At 37.3% G+C, this 20,077-nt stretch overlaps 1 long non-coding RNA gene across 1 annotated transcript; it reads left to right on the top strand.

Moving 5' to 3' along the window:
• The first annotated feature begins 16,452 nt into the window (after positions 1-16,452).
• LOC136293020 (uncharacterized) lies at positions 16,453-19,509 on the top strand. Its single transcript, XR_010722060.1, has 3 exons — positions 16,453-16,568; positions 16,645-16,710; positions 19,459-19,509. It is a non-coding gene; the product is annotated as an uncharacterized lncRNA (long non-coding RNA).
• The last annotated feature ends 568 nt before the right edge of the window (positions 19,510-20,077 follow it).

Here is a 20,077-nt window from a genome sequence, read left to right as displayed (position 1 = left end):
TGTTTGTTTGTTTGTTTGTTTGTTTGTTTGTTTCTCTTGGTGTCTCTCCAATATGGAAATGCGAGGCTCAGGACTGCCAAGTATTAAACTTTTAGAGGAGTCATGAATCAAATCAGTTTCCAGCACAAAATGAAAAGGAGAAACAGAGACATCATGACCATACATTAATTATATTGAAGAAGTACATAGTAGCATTTAGGCACCATGCTAGGCACTGGATGACATAACAAAGCAATGGTGCATTGCTTTCTCCACAAAGAAATTGCATTGCAATATAAGCAAGGTAAAAACAAAACACTAATGATTGCACATCAGGCATGATGAAAACCAAGAAAATAATTATCACAGTAGAAGACATAAAAACCAAAACTGGAACCACAAAATTAATTTTCAACCCAAATATGAAGTTCTTCCAACAAAACATGTTAAAGAGAATATCCATATGGCTTCATGGCCTCCTGGGTTTAGTTTTTTCTTATCTATTAAACCCAGTTGGTTGTGATTTTGTTCGATTAAGTCTAAAGTCCACTGTAATAAATACTGTAATATGTAATTATCATTATATATACACATATAAGTTTCTATGTCTGTATTAGCATGTGTACAAGTTGGTATGCACATGTGCAGAGAAAGGCTTCTTTGAGTTCCCTTTTCTTACTACATCCTGACAGAAACCTGTAGGCACATAGATTATAAACTTTTAAAAGTCATATATCATTGTGGTGCATTTCATTTTTAGTGAGTCTTTCTTGGAGGTGACTGAGAATAAATTCAGCTTGAACTAGTCCCTGAAAGAGATCTGTCTCCAGTATAACTGACTGCTCAGCTATGGTAGTTTGTCAGCTTTCAGGCCAGGGTTCATGTGCCTTATCTGTCCTGGCTGTGCTCCTGATCACAGCTCACCCTCCCAGAGAGAACAACTCCCATAATAAAGAATGAATTAAAAATGAAGCTTTAGCACCTTCCAGGCACTTCTTATCTTGTAAAGTCTTAAGTCAGGTACTTCATTATGCTTCTGCTCTTCTGAAACAAATACAGATCTGGCATCTGGTGAAAACACTTCCTGGGATGGTTTTATCTCTTTTAAAGTGAATCTCGAGACAAGGCTATAGGATGTAATTTACTGTTTTAATCGAATTCTCAGTTTGCAATATGCATTGAATATTTTTTGAGGATAACATTTGGGTGTTTGCAAAGTCCCTGTATTTTTTACAGAAAACATTTACTTTTGATTACCAAATCATTAATCACTGAGGCTTATCAGCTCTGGGGGTAAAATAATCAGGACAGTAGTGGATGTCTTGCCTATTGATCTCTCCAAAGCAAAGCTGGAGGCCTACAGAGAAGATCCCATGGCCCAGTAAAAGGTGTGAGACAATTTCAGGAGAAGTGAAATTATTATGTAGAAATAAACAGATGATCTAATGGCCTTTCTCAGCCTTCAAGGCTAGCACCATTTAGATTTATAATATGCACAGAAGGTTTTAGAGTAGAAACTATTTAAGTCTGTGTTATTTACTTCATTGTTTCACACCATACATATAGCAAAGAAAAAAATACAAAAGTAACACTACTCATGTACTGTCCTAAATAGCTGCAATCCAAGATTATGAATCTCCATTCTCCTCTCAAGAGTAGAGAACAGGAGCTTCTGCAGCATCAGGGAACTGCAGTTATGGGGCAGTCTCCACTGCCCCATACAGTCCCCTACACTTATTTGTAAGGTGGAGGCTCAACTCATTGAATTCAAATCTACCTTTGGAACATAACCTCTGTTACTGAAGGTGTAACATAGCTCAGAAGACATGGATACATATCTTGGCTCTGCTTAAGATTTCTTGTGCAATGGATACGATATGGAACTGTTTTCACAAGTAACTTGACTTAAGAGACCAGAATTCTTCAGTCTTTGCCCAGATGACCTCTTGGCTTTGCTTCACAGTCCCTTTTGGAAAACTGCAGCAGCTAAAGAAATCACTACTCCAGAAATTATTGAAAGAGGAACTCTGTCCCCCTGCCTCTGAAGACTGCATAGACCCCATTAAAGAGGCACAGAGGGGTGGTGTGTAAATTTCCCAGCTGCTGAAATTCATTGCCTTATATTAATATCTCAAAAAAAAAAAAAAAAGTTAATTAAAGTGAATATACCAGGCTGTGAACAATGGCAAATGACAGCTTTGATTCACAATTCTACTTGGACTTGGCTGCAGAAGCAGAACTTACTGCCCCTCTTTGGGGGTCACTGCAGCTAAAATGGTGGAAGATGATCAGCCTATAATCCAATTCTGGTTTTCAGGCCATAATCTAATACTGATTTTCAGCCGGCCATGGAGCTGTCATTACCAAATGTCTGTGCATTGAGTGACCAAATATTCTAGATAAAAGTGAAAGCTGACAAAGGCGAAAAGAAAGAGAAGCAAGAGAATGGATATATTTTACAATTAGTGTGATAGCACCTTATCCAGAACAGAGAATGGATGGAAATAATAGTCTTAAAGCTTGTTATTTCACCTGAGTATCAGCCATGAACAGCCAAAGACAAACAAGTTCCAGGAATAACGTCTAATGGATTTCAGACAGCAGCAGCATGGTAGGTAAGGTAGAGCAGACCCACCAGCCAAAGCCAACAGTGAAGAGGTTATTGGATACTACCTGTAGATTTACTCAAAATTTTGTTTAAGGAGATCAAACCTTGCTGTTGTGGAAACCATTCTGACAAGCTCAGCTTTAAAGACAAGCTGGAAAGGGGCTATTTGTGAATTTCTTCCTTTTCTGATACTATCACAAAATTATAAGCATTCTTTCCCAGCTCCTAGGGTAAAAGACAATTCCTGAGCATCACCTTAGGAAACTCATCCATACTTCTGAGGACTGTTCAAGCTATCTATACCGTGAATTTCTGATTGGAGACTGTCCTACTGTTACTTTTGTTATTAGTCTCAGTCCTGTTTGGGTCTTCTCAGACTTACCATAACAAAAATACTAGATTAATGTACTGATTTGCATACTAAAGAATAAGCCTTACTGTACATTTTCATAGGATTTAAAACTTTTGTATATGGTATCACCATCATGTATTGAATAAAATTGTCCTTAAAACAAGTTAAATGACAAGTAGTGTAGTGAGGAAGGGGCTGCTTCTAACCACTGTTGATAACATCAGCTCCAGTTTTATCACTGTTCCCTTTTTTGTTTCTTTGGCATGTCAAGGGATTGCTCACACCCAGCCCTTTATGAAATGACACCCTGATGCTGCACCAGGCTTTTCCTGCAGACAACATGACTTTCATACAAGCTCTTTTTCAACTTCAAAAGTAAAAAAATTTTGTAGTTATTAATGATCCATTTTTGTGACTATCCATGGATGAAGGGCATTTGCCTCACTCACATCTTTAATAGCAAATAATTAATGAGGTGTAGGAAATTAACAACAATTAACAATGACTGGGAACAACAGCAGAAGGTGTTTGATCCTCTTTAGATGAAGTTGAGAGAATTTGTTTCTCAGGTTTGTGCCTGCAAGGAGGGAGAGCTGAAGGGGGATTTCTAATGTGATCTTCCTTCCTCTACATTACCTTGTTGAAAGTCATTACAGGGCCTTGTCAAGTCGGAAAGAGAACAGGAAGGCCTGTGTCTCTCTGGGACAGTTACAACAATTCTGGCTGCCACAGGGACTTGGAACCTGAAGTTCACAGCCTTCAAGAAGACAAACCAGAACTTTCTAAGTTCAGATCATAAGCCCAGACTTTTTGCAATACCTACAAAATTTCTGTAATAAATACAACATTCTAGTCTTTTACATGCAAGTATTCATGGTGCCATCATGGTTGCAGAATTTCTGCCTGCCTTTTGAAAGGATAGAAATGCTCATGGAAGATGTTGTGCCACAGCTCAGGCAACGCAGCAAAAATATTCTGGGGATATTCACTGAAGCCTTGTTTTGTGCTTTTGGTCTTGCCCAGGCATAGACAAGATACTTGAACTAATGTAGTACAGGCAGTCCATTTCCTCTTACGTTATATGCAAAAAAATCACTTTATTAAACAGGCTGAATAGTCATAAAAATGTGGAAGATGCACACATAGGAAGAAGAACAGGACTATTCCCCCCTAAGTGATATATTTAACATCTTCCACAGAAATGAAAAGACGAAGAAATTCAGTTATGTTTTTCCCCAGCTGCTCATGCGCCACTCAGTACAGCAAACAGGAAAATAAAAATTTCAAGATAAGCAGTCAAGTCCCCACTCTAACTCATCATCGTGATTTTGCAGAAAAATCTGCAATAGTTGAGCTCAAGAACATAACTTGTGTCTGTTTACTCTCCCTCTAAATTTGTACAAGCAGCTGTGGAAACAGCTAGGGCTGACCTTTTCCATTATTGGAGAGCAAAACAAGTATAGAAATTGTTCAGGAAACTTCCAAAACACACAAAGTTTTTTCAGCCTTCTAGCTTGGAATCCTTCACTTTTAGCCTCTGGGATGTAATTTAAAGTGTTGCCCAATGCCCAAGAAAAATCCACAGCATACAGCAAGAAAACAAATAGAGGAAAAATTCTTTCATCTGAATAAATGAAATACAATAACATTTTAATCTCTTGATTTAAATGTGAAATTAGGAGTGTCCCTTTTCTAAGACTGAAATTATACAGTAGAACTGAATGATAATGGTACATTGCATTCTGCCTCTTATCTTTGTCCTAGTGAACAGAAAACACTTTGACAAATAATGTTCTTGCTGTAAAATATCAATTTTCTCCTAGCATGAGTTCAGTCAATGATCCCAATTTACAAGTTATTTGTGCATCATCCCTGAATTTCCACATTTTTGGAACTCGACGTTACTACTGTCATTTCTACACTCAATGGGGAATTTTAGAAAGGATAAGAAGAAATAATATCTCCTTTTGCACATGTTTAATATTGGAGGTTTAAGACACTGGCTCCAGAAGTAATTTTTTCTGTTCTCTTTCTGCTTAGTGTGATGTAAAAACTTGAGTTGATAATTCCATTTTCATATGCAAATTCCATATTCAGGAAATTTCACAGTATGCACATCAACTCTTTTTTTGCCTTTGGTTTCACACTGTGGATCTGATGATCAGTGAAAGATAATGAATGTACGTATCGCTTCTCAGTATTATACTCACAACTTTATATTTCAATCAAGCACTACCCTTCTCAGTATTATACTCACAACTTTATATTTCAATCAAGCACTACCAGGTTCTACAATTTATTACCTATATTACTGAGATTTGCAATGGGGAAACCTTAAAGTGACATTACAAATACTGTGGCATGATAAAAAAAAAAGTATGCATAGAACATATCCTGTAATACTTGAAATGATAACTTTAAAAAATTAGTTTGTTTGTAGCACATACTCAAGCAAAGTATGGAGTATGTTAAACCACCTTTTCCTCCAGAGCCACAGAATATGAAAAACACAAAATAAGAGGAATGTAACAGAATATAAAATTCAGAGACCAGGCCCGCAAATATAGGATTCTTATCTGTAAGGAATAAGATCGGGAAAGACTGGAGAATGTTTACAGAGATAAAGCAGATACAAGAAACTTCAGAGGCTTTCGTGTGAGGTTAAGCCTCCACTTTTCAGGTCAACTGCTGTGTACAAATTTATCATTCAGTGCATTGTGACTAAGTGATGGGAGCTCTATTTCATTTATATCTACAGACAAGGGTCAAACACCGTACGCCCAAACTGATAGCAGACAGTTTCAGCTGAGCAAACCAGGTAGAGAAGGAATGCACTTCAACTGGTTTTAGCATCCAATTGGCTTTATCTGTACTTCTAGGCATGACAGCATGCATGGTATTTATGGCTTTAAAGAATTTCCGTCTGTAAGTTTATTACCTTGTAAAAATCAGTGAGAAAATGACTTAGCTATACCAGAACCGACTTACTTACAACAGGGTGGCTAGATTTTATTCTCACTTTGTACACCAGAAAACCTATTAGCATGTTGTTATTTAAAGGTTTCATTACTAGAGCTCCGCTGTGTTTCAGAAGAACCAAACTGCTTCAGCTCAGCAGGTCCAGCTACTGCTTTACTCTGCCTCCAAGGTCATAAGCAGATGTCTATGGAGGAATAAGAGGGGAGACATGCTTCCCTCTCTTATTTCCCAGTCTTTTTCTATTTTTAGCCTGGTGACGTTCTGAAGCAGAGATCATTCTTATACATTTACAAACCATCAATGAACCTCCCCACCCCCATCTTTAGCTGCTGTAAACTGTAAGTATCTGCAAGATGCTCTGTCAATGATTTCCAAAGATCTGCTATCCATGGCATAAAGATCCCCCATTCTTTGGTTTCTGCAAGAGCATATTATTCTCTTTCCCTGCTAATCTTATCACAGTTTTCTTAGTTGTCTCACACAAAGCCTGAGTGTGCAGTCCTCCTTCATGCAGTATTTCCACTGACTCCAAATAGCGCAGTTCTGGGAGCTGAGTTGATTACCTTGAATACGTCACCAAACCAGCGCACTTCTCTGACAGCTTTTTGTTCGGCAGAAGACCAAGTGTATGAAGTTGTTACTGTAAACTACATTATTGGGCTGAATAGAATCAGAGAGTGATTTTGGTTAAAAAAGACCGTTAGGATCACTGAGCCCAACCATCAACCTGAATGACCAGAAGGAACCAGCACTATAGGATTAGTGTTATCATCAACTGATGAGCTTTTATGCAAAGCCGGGTGCATTGCTAGGTTTTAAATAGAGCACAAAACCCCACGTGGCAGATCTAGATATACAGGAGAAAAAATCACCTATAAGGAGAATACATTAATTTAGACATACAAATTTGTGATTTTGGAAGTAAATGCAAATATTATGAATATAGACCTTGATTTTATAGAATCCCTTTCTTCTTTTCTTAATTTTAGAGAACCCAAAGCATCTTTTTCCAGACCAACTACTCCCAACCTCTTTTCCAGAACCCTTAGAGAAAATTACATTTCACCATACCATCTTGCATTAAAACCTTAATGATGGGCAGAGCTCAGGAATACATTATTCACAGTATGGGTTCCAGCCCTACTTGCATAGTGAGGTCATACCGGTAGCAGGGTGTTCTCTAAGTGTCAAAATTACCGGTAAATAGCAAGGTAAGTTAAAAACTACTTGAAAGTTAAACTGGCAAAAGAATAGAAAACAAATTTATAAGGGGGAAAGAAAATATTTAAAAAGGGCTTTTGCTCACTCTTCAGAATGCCATGCAGCAGCAGTTTTCCTTTTTCTCACTTCAGTTGGAACTGTGTTCTAATCAAAAGATATTCTTTCCTTTCTAGAAAATTGAACAAGCAAATGAAAAGCAAATGGAAAAGTAAGTTCAAAACATGTTGATTCACTTCCTTCATTAACTAGTTAGCAAAATGTTACCCAAGTTTTGTTTATTACCTTATCTCCCACTGAGAGCTACATAAGATCCCTCAGTTAAATGTATTCCTACACAGCAGTGCAGTCCTTCCAGGTAAAATACTCTGTAGCAAGCAGGTAAATATAACATGGTATGCTGGGTATCATACTGGAAATGGTGCAAAGCCATCTGTTAGTGAACCAGCTGATAGTATTGATGATGCCATTCACAATAAAAAAAAAAGAGAGGATTGTCAACAAAGTAATAAAATGAAATTATAGCCCCCCTATGTGAAGCAGAATCTAATTGCACACATTCCTTGTTTGTGTGTGCCCTCCCCATTGCAGCTGTTTGCCTACCTTCTCTTGCAGATGGTTCAAATAATTTTGTCTCCTCCAAGGCCTCTTCTATTCCTGCTCACCCCACATCACCCCTTTTCATTCCAGACTTTTATTTTAAGGATACTAGGACTATTGCACCCTCCTTACACAAACAGAATGTGTTCTCAAAGCTTATACATGGTGCAAAAATTAGTTGGCATGAGCCAAACTTTGGGACAGAAGTACTACCTCACACTGAAGTCTTACACCTACTTGATAAGTGGGATAGGGTAAGGTCAGGACTCAAGAACCAAATCTGCAACCTTCCTTCTCTTCCTCAATCCCAGTGTTCACAGATCAGGACATTTATTCAAGGATACAGAGGTCACATGTACATGTAAACGTGGATGGAGTCAGTCAATGCTTCAAGTGTAACTCCACATGTCAGAATGTCAGAAAAGGTTCTCAAGTTCCATCAGAATGGTAAAACAGGACTCTTCTGCTTTTTTTTCCACAGAGATATTATCTGATGAAAGATTTACAAATTAATAAATTAAACATCATATTTGGCATAATATTTTAACCAGCTATGATATGTCTCTGGGTTTCCTACTAAAATGCTTTTCTTTTTACTATTAGTTGGAAGATTTTAAAGGAAAAAGAAAGAACTAACAAGAATTTAATGGGGAAAAAAGAGTAGGGTTTTTAAAATTTATGAGAAAAACTTACAGTAGCTTGCAAATTGCAACACAAAAATTTATTCCTCAAAGGCACATAGGTCAAAAAGGAAGGAAAACCACCACGTTGCACTGATTTAAGCCCTTTAGTATATCACCTTTGCAACTGTTTCATTTATTAGGAAAGTTTACAGTGATACTTGTTTTAGGAATGTAATCCTGTATTATAAATATTGTCTGAACCCTTCCAAGAGGAATCTATTTCACTGCCATTTCATATCAGACTGGAATGGGACAGGTCTGTAAAATGTAAAGTTACTACATAGTAACTTCAAGCTATACTAAGCAAAGATAAAACAATCACTAATTCAGTGGGTCTCACAGTTTTATGCACAAATTTAAGTTCACAAAGGAGGTAAATCCAAAGTAAAAATTTCTGTTGAACTTTTTTGTTACTGGAAAAAAAAACCCCATTGAAATAATCAATCCAAAAATCAATAGTAATGTTAAGCATATACATAAAACTAGATAAAAGGACAAATTTTCAACCAGGTTTTGACTCCAACTTGTATTGATATCATCATAGTTCATCCAATTTACACTGAAATCTGGTGAAAAACTAGACCACATAGAGCTGTAATAATGGTAGGACACTTAAACACCGTGTACAATTTTACAGTCCTCTGCTTTTTGATCAGGAAATACTGTATCTATTATTAAAGATTTGAGTAAATATTAGACTTCAGAAATCCTAGCAGTGCATTCAGATGCACACCATAATCTCATCCTAAGGCTGTTCTTACCACTACTACTGATTTCTTCCTGTTATAGGTGAGAGATTGTAACAGCAAAAAAATACCGTTGCTCTTAAATATATTGTGTACAAACCACAAGATTAATATTTAAACTCTCAGTCATGATTCATATACCAGATCAAAAAAGATTTTCACAACAATCAATAGTATTTTATGAACAGTGAACAAGACACAGGCAGGGTCTGGAATTAGGAGCAGGTCCAAGCAAAGTTAACTCTTCAAAAAGGGTTGACAGGAAGACATCTGTGTGCCATCTATGTCATGGGTGCTAAGGAATTCTGGATTCTCTTGAATATTCTAAGCAACAGAGGATGTTCTCAAGGCGGGAAGAATTAAGTACCACCATTCTCCATAAATGGGAGTTCTCCATGACTAAAGAACTGATTAGACAACAAAGAGAAGGGAGACAGTATCCTTGCACCTATCAAACAAAAAACAGCAGTTCAGTGTCACCTACCCGCCTCCCATTACCTAAGAGCAAAGTTATTTACTGCAACTGCAATGTAGCCTTCCATCTAAGTTACTTGCACTGCTTGCTGCATTATGCAATGTGATTTGGATACTTCACAGAAAAGCAGGTGAGTAGAGGATCAGGCTATGATGGGTAAGATAACCAGGGAAAATTTCATTTCCCAAACCTCTTTCTTAAAAAGGAGAAAAAGAGGCAAGTTAGGTATCTCTCTTCAGTGTAATTTTAAACACTTTCTTATCACTAGTATCAATTATAAATGCTTATTCTAATTTATGACCACCTGCTTGACATCAACATAACTGACACACCCCTCCAATTACTTTCTTATATGATGGCACATTTATTTCACTCTGATGAGATGAGGCTTTTCTAATTTCCTGTATAACTACCCCCAGCTCTCTGTGTATCTCCCATTAAATTGTGAACAGGCTTCACACATATTTTTAGATGTTTGAAAACGGCAGGAAGAGCTTTTTGATGTTTCAGAACATGTTCTGTCCCAGTGCCTCAATATTGTTTGCTTGCAAACTCCTCAAGCTTATGTCATCCATATGAATGGACTTCAGGCTTTTGAGAAAGTTTACCGTATCATTACCATCTGCCTAAACTGCTGCAGTCAGAGGTCTTTCCCTCTAATGTCAATGCCACTTTGAAAACAAAGTTGCAGGATTCCTCCCTGGCTTGGAACATATTTAGAAGTCAATGCCTTATTTTCTGTGATTAGTCTGTAACAATGTCAAGTGTGAAATTTAAATTAATGAACACTTCACTTATTGAAATGACTTCAGCACTTTTGCTACTTTCATTGATTTCTATTTACTTTGGCAACCACAAATATGAAGAACGTATTTCTAGATGTGACTAAACAGACTAATAATATGCTAGAATAGATGCACCTACTGATCAAACATTACACTTAACTCTTCTAAGCTTATTTTGAAAAATTAACATAATAGAATAAATATATATTTTTATAAAGCACTGTTCATTTCCTGCATTTCAGACAGTGTCACCTTTAAGTTATTTTCTTACCACTCTTTCCACACTAATGATTGGACTACACTAAAGCAGTAAATATGGTATCAACATTACCACTCCATATAATCAATTTGAATTTTAACTAATATATTCATCATCCTGTAAATACCATCACAGCAGCAGATAAAGCTGTAGCTAACCTTCAGAGTATTTTAGCCTCCTGGTGGAGGCCAATTTTAAGGAAGAAGCTGTATGTAATTCCTAAGAGGTAAAGAAAAATCTCTCTTTCCTATCTGTCCTTCCCCACATGTCAAATAGTATTTTTTTTCAATTGAAAATCTTAAAACTTTTGTATTTCTTGCTAGCATCTGAAAGAGTGCCAATCAGTGGAAAAAGCTAAAGGGATAGTTGTTTAGAAGAAAAAGATAAGGCTAGGATTCTCTGCCTCTAGTTTGGTTTTGGTTTTTTTTCTAACTAAAAAACTGAGAGAAAAAGAGGTGGAAAAGAGAAACCTAGCCTCCCCAAAGGCTGATCGGGATGTTGGTAAAGCAGCAGACAGAGACAGTGTTGTGCTGTCTGGAGCTCTGCCCGTGCTCCATAAACATAGGGTTAACCTTCTCTTCTCAAAAAAGTGTTTTTATATAGCACAGCCAAATCCACAGCTATTAAAGCTAAATTCTCATGCCAAATAAAAAAATTTAAATGTAACGGATGGATTCTGACCTTCAGATAACAAAATAATCCTCTATGCAAATCCCCACTCCATGAAATGGATGTTACATGCAAATATGGATTTAAAATAAATCAAAAAAAGGTAAAAGAATATGGAGGGCTTGAACTTTGTAGCTTTATTTTTACACCCAGATTCTGTAAAACCTTAGATTTCCCCAGGCAGCTGTACTTGAACAGATCCTTGCAAAATCAGTTATTCAGTCTCTCCAAACATTTGTCTAATAACTAAGAAACTCGGCTAATGACCAGTGTGCCTGTGACTCTAAACTTGAAGCCACTTGCTCCTGTAGATTTATATGTGCAAATTCCCTGGGCATCACTGGAAAATGAAGGGGTGCAGCATCATGTATAGTCTAGAAATGTCAACATGGCAGTCTGTTGATGCTGGAGATCTATGAATTCTTTCATGGATGGAAGATGGTGCTAGCAGTCTGCTACATGTTGCATTATGGCTTTGAAGATAAAATGACCTCTTTTCTTTCTTTTGTTTCCATTTTGCAGGAAAACCTGCTGCCTCTGGAGACTTGCTCCTGGGATATCTGACCAGTAAATATAATAGTTGTGGAAATGGAAAGGTCTCAATCTTCATAATTTATGTATCTCAGCTTCTTTTTTTTTTGCTTCATTAATTTCTGTTGATTTAGTAGACCAAAGCCTTCATTTTTGGAAAGGACCAAATCTGAACTATTTCCTATTTAAATTCCTGAATGAGACTCCTTCCTCCAGACCCTAGCTGTGATGCAAGTCCCCCTGTTACTGTCTGGTATAGTGCTGCAGGATGACACTATGGCATGAGGGTGTTTAACACAGCAAAGTCACTTTTTAAATTGTCATTTTTAAGAGAAAAACAGCTATTTATTACTTCAGAAAAAACTGTCTCTATAGCTATGACTGCACAGGAAAAATGACGTGCTCTTATCAGAATAGATGACAGTTCTTTTCCTTGTAGAAAAGGCTTCCATGAGCGGATCACAGAGACAAAATTAGAATTTTTCTAGCAAGCATCTCATACATGCACATCTGCAAAGTGTTCCTGCTTCCTTCTCTGCAACCACTCCTATATATGAATGTTTCTCTTGAAATTAAAAAAGCATGTGAGTCAATTTTGGCTTCATGGTTGCACCTTAATCTGACTAAGCAATTACAGATGAACAGCAGAAGGCACACAGATCCTTGTATTTACTCAAAGGTCTCCAAAGTTCCAAAGAAAATGTGAAACCTTTCTTGGTGTTTGAATCCAGATTGGAATTTATTTTTTAATTTTCTCTCACATATGAAAACATTCTGAGGCTCTACAGAAATTCTGAATTAATGTACATCTACAATGGCCTTTTAAATGTCGAGAAGAGAAGGATGTGTCTGAGCGTATTAACAGGGCCAAAAGGCTTCTACACTGAAGCCAATCACTGAGATTTGGGAAGGCTACAGAAAAAGATGTGAAGACTGAAAAAAGCTTTTTAATGAGCTTGTAAAAATTCTGGAATTGCCATGTGTGGACAATGTGACCAAACAGAAGTCAGATTCCAACCTGATTTTTTAATTAATTTCAGTTTTAAGGGTAATTCAATATTAAAAAAACAGTCAAAAGAACTCATTCAGAAGAACTTGAAAAAAGCAAGTAAAATTAACCAAGTGCTGTCAGAAGCACATTACACTTTAATGGAAGGAGCGAGAGAGAATTTCCCAAATTTGCTACACCTGTTATGTTTGATAACGAAGCCAAGTATGTTGCCCAATAAACCATGCTGTCACCTCTACCCCTCCTACTCTCTCCTGGGGTCAACTTGGAATTTTATGGCAAGATTACAGTGAGATTATTGCATAATGAGAAGAATATCTAGAAGGGAAAGGGCTTTTCTACTGAAGTGTGGAGAAACTCATGTAGCTTCATGCTCAAAACACAGAGAAGAAATAAAGCAGGGACTGATGCAGGAGCAAAATTTAGCCTATACTGGCATGCAGGTGTCCTTTACATGTGGTGCTGCAGCAATACTGGGAGGAACCTGCAGTTCTTGGAAAAAAAGCTCTCTTCTGAATTCTATGAATTATTCTGGCATGATGAAAACACAGGTAAACCAGAAGCCAAGGCTCTTCGGGGCATCAGGACATCTTGCTGCTGGTTTTAATGAGCTGTCCTGTGAATTCAATTCATCAGCATCCCAGTGACCCAAGAACAGTCATCACTAGGTCCTTTCTGTGCTTTCTGACCCTGTCATAGTAAGCAGGAAATATATAAGAGTTTTGAGAGCACTATGACAGATGGCATTGACATACAGACAATTTCAATTTTCTACCTTAGACCATCAAAACGCGAGAACCTGTAATTCCTAGAAATAGAACAGATACTGCAACTGCTAAAACTCCATCAATATTTTTACCCCTTTCAGTCTGATACTTTGAAAATATATACATTGATTGCTGCATTAAATAATTGTTTTGCCCCACACAATGCAGTGTTTTGCATATTTGCTGATGTTTCCCTAAAAGCACTGCGGGAATGAATCATTACTGAAACAATTTACTTTCAGTTAGTGCATGAATGCCTTCCCATGATGCTTTGATGCTTTGTTTGTCCTCCTATAAAAATTATTTATGACCCACGTGTGATCTTTTAAATCAGAATACTTATTCAGAAATCAAAGCTCCAGCATGTTAATGCAAGTAGAAGCCCTGACTAATTTTTCAAAGCCATGTTGAATATTCAAAAGCTAGGACTGAAGGAAAGGAGTTAACATTAATTAATATTTGAGCAGTAAAATAAAAGCAACAGTGAAGCTAATTTTGCAGGACAATTAATCATGAGTCTTGCTAATTACACATGGGATTTTGCAAATGATTTTTTTCTCAGGTAGCAGAGTAAAAATGATAATCCACTACCCATCAAAATCATTGGCTCCTCACCAATGTCCCCAGCAAGAGCAATTAGTGGGAACAGCAGAGCCCTAGTAATTGCATGTCAAGAGAAGAGAATGTTAGAATTTTAATTGCTCCAAATAAAGACCACTTGCTCATACATACACCTGACTGTCCAAAACTAGTCTGCAAGCTGGAGCAAGTGTGCAACCACTTTCAGGTGTCTGCACAAAAATAACTCTGTGGGAGAAGCACTCTAAGCCACACATGCAGTTTCTGGAAGAAAAATATCAATATACACTTATATTCTGAACTGCAGTGTCATCACTTGACTGTAAGAACTGGGAAAAAAATATATCACCCACTTGGGAAAAATGTGCATATTCTTTATATTTGCCAAATATTTATTGCCGACATTTTTTGAAGAACTTTAACTATCTTCAGGGTGCCAAGGGCTTCAAATTTACTGAATTTTAGGATCACCAATAAAATGTTTTTAACAAGACATCTCAAGAGGGCATAAAATAAAAAATTACCATATTCATGAGAGCAAGCCTGTAAGATTGCAATGCTATAAACTGGATGTCTATAATTTGCTAGTGGTTTCCTTAATTAAAAAAAAAAACGCAAACAACTAGTAATTAGGGACTCCAGTTCCATTTTTGTACTTTATCCCAATCAGTGACATGATACTATTACTTTTTTGTTTAATATACTTACACATGGATGCACACAATTGCAAATAATCAATAATATTTAAGTATGTGTCCAAGATCTAAATGAAGATGGATATATTTAAATATTGTTTTCCGGGAAATTACTACTTTACTGGTCATGTAGTAACTTTTCAAATGTATTGGTTAAAAGGAACACCTGCTTTTTCTCTCTTTCTCTTTAAGGTGTTTACCATTTACTCTCATTTTCAAATGAAATGACTGAATTGCCTTCCAAGTACCGCTATCTCCTATTGTCTTTCACTCACTCCTGCCACTTGGATGTACACCATACAGAGGTACTAAACCACTTTCTCCTGTTAGCTTTGTTAAGCATTAAACCAAGAATAGTAGCCTTAACTCGTCTAAATATATTCTTTGCATGTTCAAAATCACTGTACACTGTTTATTACACCGTGACTGCTTGGGAGAAAAAAAGCAGGTCATGCAGAGTGCTGCTTCCTTTCCTGAATTACCAGCAGATCACAGGTGTTTATCAGACTCCCGGAGGTGATTCAGGTAATAAACACCAGGATGGCAGTTTAAATGGTTAGAAGCTTTTCCATCAAATACAGTCCTTGCAGTCCTATCGTTTTGCATATATTGCTCACAAATGGCAACTTATTTATGCAGCCTCCTTAAGTGGTTCCTTATGGTTTTTACTTTATTTTTCCAAAGCAGGAACCTTTGAAGATGTGTGTTCTCATGATAAGGCAAACTATCATTCCATCTGTAAGTCTGACTCATTTCTTAGAGCACACTGTAGATATATAATGCCAGTGACCTTGTCTTGCCCTTCTGTTTAGCTCAAGTATCTTTTCTAAGAAAGCACCAGTGTCATCACAGAAGTTATTATTCCGTGCTTATACAAGGAGATCAAGAATAAACTATGCAGCAGAAACTGGCTTCCCAATGAGAAAAGGTTTCTCAGAGATTTTCTTGTGAAAATTAAATGACAGCAGACATTGACTAATATTGCTACATCAAAAACAGATTTTAGAAGGATTTGTTGTCAATTAAAATAGGAGTTTTACGGAAAAAAGTGTTCAAACGTAGTTTATTTTTGTCTAAGCTGACAGAGTCAAACTTATGTAAATTTATGGTATTGCACAAAGTGATTGAGACATACCTCTAGCAATAGCCCTTACTTGTTCAGAAATGGAATTTGTTTCATGGTGCTGACACACCAAGTCCATATTTAATGCCTGAGTTGTGACATGAAACAATGTACTGGTATGCAGATCACCTGCATCTTGCCTTCTTGACAAACAGCTCTGCAACAATCACTTGGAAATTCCTTATATGCAAAGTAGGCATCAGGAAAGGATTTATGGGTGTCCAACATAATTTAGCACCAGGAAAGAAAGAAGAAAAGCCAGGACAATGTGAAACTTCTAAGAACCACAATTACTGCACTTGTGGTGCAATTTCTCTTTCTTAATCACTTAAAATTTCATCAGTTTTGTTCTCATCTCTTGACATATTACAAATTTCTACAGAACACGTATGAAATTGAAGGGGCGAGGAAACACTCAGAATATCCAATATTAGTCTCTGCTAGTTTTCTACAGTTTGACAGTCAACCTCAAACCCTAGACAACAGACTATGGCTGCATCTCACATATCAGGTAAGTAAGACAGTATCACTGTTTTGATCATGGTTGATCAGAGTAAACAAGTACTGATTATTCTCCTTTTTTACAGTATGAGAATTAGCCAAACTGAAAACAAGCAACTTGTTCAAGAAAATGCAGTAAATCTATAGCAGAGGTAAAACCTGAATTTAAGTCTATCAAGACCTAAAATCCTACTAATGTCACAACACACCCTTTATAATCAGTGCTTTTTATAGTTTAATGAAAGATAAGTCAGAATATAATATTAGATATAATGAAGAATGTCGGGAATTGTGCTATCCAGTATGAAATTGCGATTGAACTCGGCTCCTTTCCCGCTGTCTGTTAATGGCTTAGGATGTAAGTTGTCTGTTCATCTTATGCCATTTCAGACTGTCACTAAAACCTGATCTTACCTCACAGGCTGTGAAAAACATATAGGACTTTAACGAATATTTATGAAAAAAATTCAGGATGGCAGAAAATGCTAGTAGATTGAATGTGGACAAGAAAGATTTTCTGTGACTTCAGTTTCAGAATTACAGACACTTCAGAGGACAATAATTTTTAGAAAAAGGGAAAGTAGTTTTACATTCTAGTTCTGTTTGAGAGGAAGAGAAACAATGTCAAAATGAACTCCATATCACAGGAATGTCCTGCATGCATTGAAATGACTAGCTTGCCCAGGAAACCTGTATTTTAAAAAATATATTGAAATAAAACCAAGGACAACTAATTTTACTTCAGTAAGTCATGTCCTAATCAAAGCCTATGAAGAAATAAGCTGAAGTGAAATAGATAAAAACTATTTTTTTAGATAAAAAAAAGTTGAGTCACTGAAATGAAAAAACAAAGAAATGAAAAGTCAAAAATTTAACCCCATATAACCTCATCACTTCAAGACACTGATATCACAGTCTTACTACAGGTTTCATTCTATTGCACCAATCTTTAATCTTTGATAGAAACATAATATCTCAAAACACCTTAAGCGAAGCAACTTGAACAATGGTACTGCACTCGGTATGCAAATTGCAGGTGGCTAAAACAATATACATACAGTACAGCTGGCTTTTATCGGGCAAACAGGTGCTAAATTTTGGATTTGCTAATTATTCACAACTTTAACGACTTTTCGATGAGAGGTGAAATGGGGACCTGGGGAGTCTTCCATTCATGCTTGTCGAGCTATTTTGATTTGGTTTTGTCTTTACTAAAAATTTTCAAAAGAACATAATAAATGAGCACATCACAACAGTCTTCCTCAGAATATCCTACTCTGTTTCAAACACTGGCATTTAATAAACACCAAACTAATGTGTTTAGCTACTGGAGGAAAATACAGGTGGTGGTGTGGCAGAAGATATTCTAAACCTTGCAGTCTGAAGCACTAAGATATATAAACTGCTGCACATCAAAGTGCTCCAAATTTCTAGCTAAGAGTCTGGTCCCACATGTTCAAATACACTAGGAGACAGCACCAAAGCACCAAGGGCATGAGGTTCTCTCTCTTGGCTTTGGAACAATACGATGTAGTCTTGTCCCTGCATCTGCCCAGAGGTTAATTTGGCTCTTCTAACAGCTGTACCCTGTAAAGTCTCCAACATATTATAGAGCCATGTTTTTAGACACCCCAGGGTGGGATGTTTTTCGGGCCTTTTTCCTGCCTGCTTACACAGACTGGACATGATTACTGCAGGGAGCACTAGCACTTCCTCCATCCCTACTGATACTGGTTACCCTGTCATGCTATGAACTCTGGGGGTTTAAATATTTTGACCCACAAAACAGACAGGTCACAGTTCAAGGAACATTAATATAAACTAAAGATTAATATTTGGTTTGAATGTTTACACTGAGGCACAATCTAAAAGAAGACACTTAGTAATTCAGAGCTGAACTATGACCTTCCTTTTCCAGGGGATGCAGCATATAAAAATGAGTCCTATCAAAACCAACAGCCAGAAAGGACTATCAGAGTAGTAATCTAAACTGAATTAAACACCTGAACAGATATTAAAGAGCAGGATCATTAGCTAAATGATTAGGTAAAGCTCTTGGGCATCCTACTTATCCTCTCAGTTATAAAGAATGGTAAAAATAGTGCCCTACTGAGCACAATGCAAGAAGACAACATTGTCTTTTGGAGCAGGAGGAAAGCTCTGACTGGAAAAGAAACTTGCCTAAGGTTAATACAATTGTCTGGTTTCAGGTACTTTACACTTCTCCAATATATCACTGCACACTTGCACAAAATGCCAACACATTAGCACAGTAATTCTGCCTACTCATTAATTATGCCATCAGTTACCCTTCCTAAACATGCAGGAGCTGAAAAGAAACTGCAAGATGCATTTTCTTTTTCCGAAAGCTCTTTACCTTGACACTGAGTCTGTTTTAAGTTTCCATACACGTTCCTCCTCTCCTACAGACTTTGACCTGTTTAGCCTCTTATTTGGCACTCTTTCAAAAACAGAAATCTAAAAAATGTACAGTTTAGGAGAAAAGAGAGACAGGGAAATAATCAACAGGATGTTGATATGAGATCCAGAAGTTCCTTCCCACCAGACAGATCAATGAACAATTATCTATAAAGCATAAGGCTAGGCAGCAGGGTTCAACACTGCTCAAAATTATTTACTTCTCCTGTGAATTTAAAAACTATTGTCCTTGCCCTTCAGTGAGAAATATTTGTATGGAGGGGTCTTGAAAGCTGAAAATTCATTAGATGAAATAGGAACAAGCCAATAAAGCAAGCCCCCTGTAACACTGATAACTTGAGTGCTCTCCTATAGAGAGAGCCCCTTCATGTGACTATGTGCAATCTGCTATTCATCACAGCAAATATTGGTACAGAAAGAATCACCGTGAAGTCCCTTCTCATACTGCTTGTCTTTTGCAGGAATAAGGGGCAACTGTGTGAAGAGTTTGCAAACTCTGGACCCAGGATGCAAGATGCCCACACACACACTCTACATTATGACAATTTGAACCCCAGCACTGTCCTGGGTTGAAGTATATTCTATCACCATCTTCATGAACTGTTGAAACCAGGTGAGGCAGTGCTCCCTGCCTCCTCCACTCTGGCTTATCTTCTGTTAATGGGCCCATCAGCACCTTTGCTACACAGCTCACAGATAACCCCCTCCTGGACTAGCTCCTGTTCATGGGCCCATCAGGCCTTATCACATGACTCACCATCCCATTGTGAGATGCTCCGCCCAGAGGGAGGAACCAAGCATTCCAGCCTGGATATAAGCTGAGACTCTGAACACCAGAGGGGCGCTTACCCACTGGATTCCCAGAGGACCTGAGCTACCAGACCTTTCTACAGGATCACTGCTTCAGGAAGACCACCTCATCTGGACTGCTTCCATCACTACGCTCAGGTTGTATTCTGACTCTGTCAGTGGTCTTTTGTATTATTGCATCGATTTTAGTTTACTTTCTTTCCTTTTTTTCTATTAAATTGTATCTCTGACTTGAAGCCTCTCATTTGTTTTGCCTTCAAACCACTACAA

The sequence above is a fragment of the Chamaea fasciata genome, unplaced genomic scaffold, assembly GCF_029207755.1.
Source record: "Chamaea fasciata isolate MVZ Bird 193981 ecotype frontalis unplaced genomic scaffold, bChaFas1.0.hap1 SCAF_8, whole genome shotgun sequence".
Lineage (NCBI taxonomy): Eukaryota > Metazoa > Chordata > Aves > Passeriformes > Sylviidae > Chamaea > Chamaea fasciata.
The sequence above is the reverse complement of the archived record's forward strand: the minus strand, read 5'-3'. Positions and strand labels throughout refer to the sequence as shown.